The sequence below is a fragment of the Sorghum bicolor genome, chromosome 6 (genome assembly GCF_000003195.3).
Source record: "Sorghum bicolor cultivar BTx623 chromosome 6, Sorghum_bicolor_NCBIv3, whole genome shotgun sequence".
In the NCBI taxonomy this organism is placed as follows: Eukaryota; Viridiplantae; Streptophyta; class Magnoliopsida; order Poales; family Poaceae; genus Sorghum; species Sorghum bicolor.
Window position 1 is genome coordinate 35653221 of NC_012875.2, and position 9439 is coordinate 35662659.

The 9439-nt window shown below is 42.9% G+C and overlaps 1 long non-coding RNA gene across 1 annotated transcript; it reads right to left on the reverse strand.

The window, feature by feature from the left end:
* LOC110436270 lies at nucleotides 5363–9168 on the reverse strand. Its single transcript, XR_002454082.1, has 3 exons — nucleotides 7502–9168; nucleotides 5657–5774; nucleotides 5363–5572 (listed from the first exon to the last, which is right to left on the reverse strand). It is a non-coding gene; the product is annotated as an uncharacterized LOC110436270 (long non-coding RNA).

A 9439-nucleotide genomic window follows, 5' to 3' on the forward strand; every position in this document is an offset into this window, starting at 1 on the left:
AATGTTTGGAAGTTTCCATCTGGTGTTCTGGTTGTGTTATAATATGCTTGTGCTCATAAGCCATGTGGTTGGCCTGGTTTATGTTTTGGTTATGTCATCAAATAATTAATTATAGGGTTAAAGGCTGTTCTGAACAGCAAGGGAGCAATTTAACTTTTGCTTAATGATAATTTGGTTTTCTGGGCAACTTATCTAAATCAAAGTTGTTGTAAACTTATTTAACTAGCTATGGTTTAAATTTGGGATCATTTGGTCTAGTAGTTTTGAAGTTATGATCTTTCCAAGTTGGGTTCCAGAAATAGGTGCTCTCTGTTTTTCTGAGACAGAACCTGGAACTTTGTTTAAATGACTAGTTTAATGTACGAATCTTGCTGTGATGTTTAAAGATGATTTGTAGACAACTTCATAAGCTTTCCAGAATGCCTTCACTTATGTTTGTTGGATCTGTCTATCATTAGTTATGATCTATTTACTGAGTTACTCCTGTTTTGTGTTGCTTGCTGTTTTAGTATCATGATAGGTTTTGGACTAAGTTAACTTACTACTTTGTGTGGACTTGTTATAACTGTGTACTCCGTAAATGAGTGTCCAGTGAGATCATTATGTTGTCAAGCATTCATTCTTTTGTATGCACACTTTCTTATTCACCGAGCATGCAATAGGTGCATCGGACGCGGCAGTCTCCTTCGATCTGCAAGTGAATCCCGAAGGCCAGGAGGGCAGCCAAGAGGTGGAGGTCCAGCAAGTCGGACCCGAGGAGCCAGAAGAAGTTGAGTGTCCAAGTCACGAGCCAGCTTCGTTCGTGAAAGGCAAGCCCCGGAGCATTCTAAGTCTCCCTTTACTTTTGAAAGTTTATTTAATATGTTATATCTATTGCTGCATTAAGTATAGGAGTTGTAATGAAACCTTTGCTGCATTTTACTCAATCCGTGTCCAGATATCTTACCACTACCTGGTTATAGAGTTAGGATCGAGTAGCAGCTTAGCCATGCTTTAATCGGTAGAAGTCGGGTGATACCCTGTCACCTGCGCGATATAGGGTTATGTCGGATCACGATGGTCTATATGTGCTATCGTGGATGGAACCTGATTAATTTGACTTAAGCCGGGCGGAGTTTTGCAAGTTTGTAGTAACTCCGTCTGTGGCAGCTAAGGACCGATCGTTGTACGTCCTCTTGTCATGTTGAACGCATGCCTAACACTTAGTTGGCCGGATAACTCGTTCCGACCGCGAAGCCGAGTAGTATGACTCAGGCCGGAAGATCGGCAAGTATAAAGTGCGCACTACCGGAGGAAGTGCGGCGTGCGGGGGACCATTGGCGTAAGCCCAAAGGCAGGTGAGTTAAAATTCCTGACCTCCCTGGCAGAGTGGTAGCCCTGGGAGTGCGGCGCTGATCGGAGCCGCGATTCATGAGTTGTACCAAAGGTGACCCGTTGGCTCTCCGACGGGGGATGCTTGGGTGAGTGCTAGGAATAACCCTCCAGCTGGATAGGAATTCGATTCGAATCGCCGTCTCTTCCGGTCAGTGAGAACTTGACAGAGCAGCGGCAAACGTAGCATTCACTAATGAACTTGGTTCATGAGAATGATGATAGCAAGAAGAACAGATGATGAACCTGATATGGTTATTATTGCTTGTAATAATCAAGTGATGTGTTCTAGTACAGGTGCTAATCTAGTGGTAGGCTGATGATAAATAAATATGATGCTCTTATATTTTGTTAGTCTTAATAAAGGCTTTTGGCAAAAATGTCGAGTCAGCCAGCTCTACTTTTATATCTTAGCCTTGCATGATCCTTGGTGTCTTTTATATTTTACTAGACGGGTAAGTCTAGCTGAGTACATCCTCGTACTCAGGGTTTATTCCCACCTGTTGCAGATGACATCTTCTATGACGGTTTCTGCAAGACCTGTCTCCATCCCGCTGGGGATGAGGACTAACCGTTGGGCACGGTTCTCTAACAACCTCGTATCTGATGCTTTTGGAAGGATGGTGTAGACTCTGGCAATAACCAAAAACTTGTGAACTGAACTTTGAACTTTGAACAAGTGTGTGTAATTATTTTGCTTCCGCTACTTCGAACTTGTGTTGTAATAACTTAATAACTCCGATGTGGTGCCGCTTCGACGGCAATGAATGACTATGTAACATTCGCTGTGTTTATGTTGAATTATTACGATCTTGGTTTGTTGCGAGTTGGTTTGAAGTCCTTCGTGATTTCAATTGACTACCGGGATTATATGGGCTCAAGTTTGGAAACTTGATTGCTTGGCGATCGTTTCTACACTTGAACTCTTATAATTTGGTCGGTTCTGTGACAAGAATGAGATCCAATCCTCAGTGGCTAGGTTGTCATCCCTAGCATGACACTAGAAATGCACTGGTAGTAGTAAATATACAATGCTCTCTTAGAATGAATATAGAATAAGGTATCCGCAAGTGCACAGATGTAACACCATTGTAGCATTTCACCAAGAGTAAACCAGGTACCGTTATTTATAGTTTTACCCATGGGAAGGATAGCCAAGGAATTAGATATCACTTGCATGTATTCTCAAGAGGTAAACCATGTCTTTATCTATCTATCTCATGCAGGTGTGAGTCACATAATATATATATATATATATAATGAATGATAATGACAAACCTCATAGAATGATAAATGTATCTCTAGAGTATTCTAGTCTATAGCACTAGCATGGATTAGGAAGATCTAAGAGGATAATTCCTATGTTATTCAAACTATAAAGTCAAAGCATATCATGATTAGTGTAATTATACTTGGCAATCATAGCAAGACAAGGTTATATCTACACATAGGGACATTTCAAGAGCAAAACAATCATCTCCTTGTAATCAGTGTCTACAGAAAGAACTATATTCGAAGGGTGGACTACATAGGACTCAATAGGTTTGTCGTACCCACTATCTACCACACGGCCCAGAATATAGCGTGCAAACGCAAACAAACACGATGTAGGCACCACGCCTACATAATGTCGGCCACGCACCCAGGATATCAATGAGCGAGCGCTATACCAACATATGTTTAAATATAAATCTTATATAACTATGTCAAGCATATAATCATAATAGACTAAGAACAATATAATTAAGAATATAAGCAAATAGAGCATAGTCATATCCAATGTAGTAGAATAGAGCAAAGTCATATTCGTAATGAGATGAAATAATGTATACAATGATGAACTAGAGTAAAGTAGGAGAAAGATTACACCGGAAACCAAGCAAGGCTTGTCTCCTACTAGATCTATCCTATGTAGCTATGCTTCTAAACTATAGAGCTCTAGAGAGATGGTGGCTTGATTGTATGAAATGACTCCTTCTCTAAATGAGAGAATGATCTAAAACCCTAGGGTCTACCCCTCTGTATATAATCTAGTGGAATGATTCGTAGCCATTAGATCAAGTTGACTTAATTGGATGAAGATTAGCAATCCTCAAAGACGGCTTAGTCCAAGATCCACGCCCTCAGCCCTGATTGGCTGAGGGGGGGCAGCTGCACTTGGCTCAGGGAGTGGGCGCCCTGGCCCTATGGCAAGTGGGCTCCCCCTTGGCCAGGTGCCTTCCCGAATCTTCTAGATCCTTCTTCTTTGTATGTGGTGTAGATATCTCGTTTCCCTCTATGTAATCATGACATCTTGGGCCTCCTTTGGTCATTTCCTAATCACCCCCTATACAAATAGATATTCACCAAAACCTATGGAATTCTGTCAGATAAAACCTTATTCTACTGTTGGTGATTGTTTAATGCCCTTCTTCCATTCCCTTGTTGATATAAAAATGATACTTATCTACCATCAATATTGAGTGATCTAACTTTGCTTACGCGTTAGAATCGAGTTGTGTGGCAAGTTGAGAGTGCTAACTCCTTTGAGAAAATGCTTGTGAAAATGCTAAAACACAATCACATGGTGGTGTACACTTGGTGGTGTTAGCACATTTGCAGAGGAGGTGAAGTTTGAGAGGTATATACATCATGTGGGTTAACTTTAAAGATTTATAGTACATACATATTTATAGAGGAAGGGTAAATGATCAGAGAATTGTATACAAGATGGATAGGACATTATAAAGAATGAACTGAGCATACAAAGATTAAAGGGCTAGATCACACGGGATGACTATGAAAGCTCGATGAGAGGGAACATATACATGGCACTAACATGCAAGAGTGAGATGGTATAGTGATGACAAAATTGAGGCGAGGCATCAAGATCGATAGCTGGAATGTTGTGCTTTTGTGGTGGTGATGTGGTTAGCGCCGGATGTGACCATAAAACGGTAAGGCCATGCTGAACCTATGGGCTTAAAACTTGGTAGGATGATGTGCAACAAGAAAACACACAGCCATGCAAGAGGCCTCAGTGATTCATGCAGTAGTTTAGCAGGGAAATGTGGCGAAACACTGATGCATCTATAACATGGACATTAGTGGACAATAGGAGTTATGATCACAAGGATCAAGGTCATAGCAGCACCAAGCAAAGATTCATTTTGTGGGCTTGTTATAGGCTCCATGAAGTATGTTATCGCAAAAGGACATGATGGTTTGATCATTGGTTAGCTGGGAAACACGATTGCAAAAACAGGATGGCTACTGTTTGGACAACAGGGTAGCAGTTGCTATGGCCGCAGTATCTAGGCCATAGTGGCACCTATGACCAATTCAGTTTGCAAAGACATGTGCCAATATATGAGGCACATTGTTGAAGGGTTTGGTTATTTGGTTTGTGGATTAATGGGGAACATGATCACAGGACTAGGCTGTGTAGCTGTCGGTATGGCAGGAGCAGCAAGCACGAAAACATTAGTATCTCTAATGTAGAAGATTGTATAGCCAATCTGTCTTGCGAGGAGATGTGCAGCTATGTGATACACATCATGGTTGAAGGGCTTGATAACTAGATTGGTGAAACACTAGAAACGTGCATGCAAGCCGGTAGCAGCGCGGCTGCGAGGTAGCAGGAGCAGCAAGAACAAAAGTGATGATATATCTCTCAACTTGGACTCACTAGCAATGAAATTTTGCAGATACATTTGCATGTATATGGGACACATTACAGTGGAAGGGTTTGAGAATTGGGTTGATGGAATAATAGGGAATGCTAATGCCATTTAGTGATGTAAGGTGCTAGGACGGCAGGGACATCAAGCACAAAAATAAAGATATCTCCTGCATCACGACTCTTATGGCCAAACCATCTTACAAGCAAATGTGCAGGTATCATAACTATATATTGGTCAAAGGATTTGATGGTCACAATGATGACTTTGCGGGGAACAACGTTTCCAAAGCGAACAGCATGGCTGGACACAGGGACAGCAGAGCATAACACTTGCAAACTTTGTCGGTACTCAATTCCTTCTTGAAAGATGGTTCATGATTTATAACAGGTGACATGTATACAATATGGAGATCATGATGGGGGTCCCCACATCGGGGATAGCAGATGTTGGAGATGAAGGTGATGTTAGCAAGTGACGATGACAAGTAACAATGCGGCTGGTGGTCAACATAGCAATGCCCATTCCACTTCAGTGATCATCTACACCACATGAGAGATCAAAGGGATAGATGAGATGTGCAAGAGCAGCAATATCACATAGGGAATAGGAAGGAGCGAGCTCACCATGTGCTGTATAGAAACGGTGGAGACCACGACCAGTGAGGTGCTGCTGTGGGTTCGGGGAGACGACAAGGCACACTGGAATGGTGTACATCAAGCGCTGCAGCTCTGCAGTGTAGCCCTAGGGAGTCACAACAAAGAGGAGAGGGTGAAGATGAGATTCATGGTGCAGAACAGAGAAGACCATGATCTTTACCATGGTATGATGTAAAGGATTCCAGGATTCTAGTGATGGTGATAAACGTGCAGCGGCAACACGGATTCGCCACAGCGAGAGCACTGCATTTTGATGGAGGTGAGGGAGAGGGACAAAGGGAAGAGGAAGGGGGCGGCTATGGCAATGGTTTCTATCGTCTTCTTCACATGCAAGAGGTAGGGGCGCCCAAGAGACATAATCAGGGAGAGGACAACACAGATATATGCAAAGGAATTGTAGGAGCCAATGGGGTTCTATTTATAGGAGAGGGAGGGAGGAGGTGAAGAGGAATGTGCATCTTTCTGATTGTGCGTGGGAGAGGAAGGAGAAAATGTGGCTGGTGGTTATGTGCATGCATGCAATTCAGCAATTGAAAGGATAGAATAAATGTGCACACATGAGAGGGGTGAGTTAAGGGATTAAGTGCAGCCATTTTGCATGAAGGAAATGGGGAGGTCGGCATTAGGAGAGAGGAGGGTCAGCATCTTAAAAGAATATTGCTACTGCTTGTTGCAATTGGATAAAAACAAAGTTGCAGTGAGGGTTGTTGTTAAGAAAGAATTATAGAGTGGTGTAACCAAGGAAAATTAAGAGAGGAACAATTATGTGTGCTGTTTTTGCATGAGGAGAAGAGGTTGCGGTATAGGAGAAGAGAGGGGCTGCTGTTTCATCAGCTTTGACTGTTGCAATTAGGGAGGCATGCAGAGGAAATGAGGGCAGGGAATTAAGAGAAGAGAACTACTACAGCTGTAATTTTTGCATGGAGGAAAAGTAGGGGCGGCATGGGAGAGGATGCTGACCAGGTTGGTGCTGTCCCTTTGCTGTGTGTGTGAATGAGAAATAGAGGAGGAAATATAGTTGTTGCTCCTTCATGCAATTGAAGAGATGGAGTAATGGAGTAGAGATTGAGAGAGATTAAGGAGAGTAATGTTGCTACTGTTTTGCATGATGGAATGGGAGGAGACATCATAAGGAGGAGAGGAGATGGTCTACTCACGTGAGGGAGGGAAGAGAAAAATACATGCACCTTTGTTGCATGTATGCATGCACAAACAAAAGGGAGAGGTGGAGTATGTCTGCCCTTTACTCATACAAATTAGGGAGAGCATTAAGAATAAAGAATAGACATTGAGGGATGTTGCTTTTGCATGGAAAAAATAGAGAACGTGTGAACAGCAGTACCAGCTGAGTTGTGCTTGACCCAAAGCAAGAGAAAGATGTTAATGATCCATTGGTGACCCAAAAATTCGTGGACACCAAAATTCATGGACACCTAAACTCTAGAGCTCGAGAAAGAAAACAAAGGAGAGAAAGAGGACATGTCATGCTAGATTTTTTGTAGGATGTTAGCAAAAGACTTTTGGTATTTTGGGAAGATGAAATTAGGATCAAACCTAGACGTATTTGAAAACATTTAAATTTATTTTCCACACACAAACACAATGCAAAAGGCATAAATGCAACAAACCACTAAGTTGTATTAGAAAATTTTAGAAACTCACATTTTTCATGATCTAGAATGTCATCAACTAAACTAAAGTTAGGAATATTTTAGTTAAATGATAAAATTATTTGATGTCATTTAGTGTTTCTATGTCACATCCCAAAATAGAAATTTTGGGGTATGACAAAGATGTAGATCCGGTCCGCACCACTCGACTCGAGGAAGACGAACGAAGAAGACGACACCTCCTGGAGTCCCAACCAAGCGAACGGTGAGGCGCCGCATTAGAGCAGATCCAATGCGGGGAAACGGAGAGCAAGCCACCAGGGAAGAAGAGCAGCCTCGTCAAACACAACATCATAGCACCACTGCTGGTCTCTCACAGGAGTTGGTGGAGAAGAAGGCAAGAAGGGAGATGAGCGCCGAAGGAGCCGCTTATAAAGGCGATGGATTTCACCGGAGGTGGGAACACGCGCAGAGGTTTCACTATTCCCATGTGAACCACCTGCCACCGCCTCCAAATCGCCTGCGAGGAGCAGCACGTGGCCAAGCCCTACAAAACAAAGAGGGGAGTCATTTCTATAAAGACAGGCAAGAGGGAGGAAAAGCACCACGGGATCCAAGTTGAGAGACGGCCCATGCATACCAAACACGAGCGTTGCAGCTCTATGGGCCGACATACCAAACACGCGCCAAGAGGTTGCGTGTCTACAAGCTCACCTGCATTTAGCAGTTTCCATCTCTACGTACTAGCGGAGCCTGGAATTGGGGTCTGTTTTCACTTCCCAAGCTTGTATAATGGGATAATGGCGAGGCAAATATAGGCAACGGCTTGCATTATGCCTGTACAGTGTTACGTACCTTCGGGATCACAAAGTGCAATGACTCCAGGGAGGGAGTCGTATCGTACATATATAGAGAGCCTCAGGGCTATATATAGACAGGGCCTATAGATGGGCCTATTGACTAGATCTTCATCATATACTTAACACCCCCCTTCAAACTCAAGGTGGAAGCGGAGGAATGGAAACATTGAGTTTGATCAAGTGAAGTCGATGTTGCTCTCGAGTTTGTGCTTTAGTGAAAAAGTTAGCCAATTGCAATTTTGAAGGCACATACTGGAGAGCAATAGTTTTCTGTTGACAATGAGACCGAGTAAAGAAAGCATCCACACCAATATGCTTTGTAAGTTCATGCTTCACAGGATCATTGGCAATCTGTATGGCCTCTGTATTATCACAGAGAAGAGGTATGGCAACATTACAAGAAACACCAAAATCTACCAACAACCAACGCAGCCATACTATCTCTGCAGTAGTGGTAGCAAGGGCTCGAAGTTCACCCTCTGTACTAGAACGAGATACAGCTGCTTGTTTCTTGGACTTCCATCCAATAGGAGAAGAACCAAGAAAAATACAGTATCCTGTGATGGAGCGTCGATCATTTGCGTCACTCGCCCATGTGGAATCTGAGTAAGCATGAAGCTGAAGTGGACTGTCATGTGCATAGAATAAACTCTGAGATGATGTGCCCCGTAAATATCGTAGCACACGAAGTAGATGTCCAAAATGAACAGAAGTTGGAGCACAAACGAACTGACTCAAAATATGGACAGCATGAGCAATATCTGGCCTGGTGACAGTAAGATAAACAAGACTGCCTACAATATGTCGATATCGAGAGGGATCCTGAAGAGGTACCCCATCAGTGAGACGAAGCTGCAAGTGAAGATCCATAGGAGTAGCAGCAGTTTGGTCATCAGTGATGCCTGAACGAGCAATAAGATCTTGTATGTACTTATTAGACTGAGAAAGATGAAATCCCTTAGTGGATTGCTTGACCTCAATGCCTAAGAAATAACTAAGAGGACCCAAATCTGACATCTCAAATTCAGCACTAAGTTGTTGCTTCACATGGGAAATATGATCCTATCATCTCCCGTAATCAGCATATCATCAACATAGAGAAGAAGCAACGTACGACCACGCGGTGATAAATGAACAAATAGAGCCGGATCATGATCACTAGCTGAGAAGCCAGCAGCCCATATCACTGAGACAAAACGCTCATGCCAAGCACGAGGAGCCTGTTTAAGACCATATGAAGCTCGGCGAAGACGACAGACATATCCTAGGGGAGCAAGAAC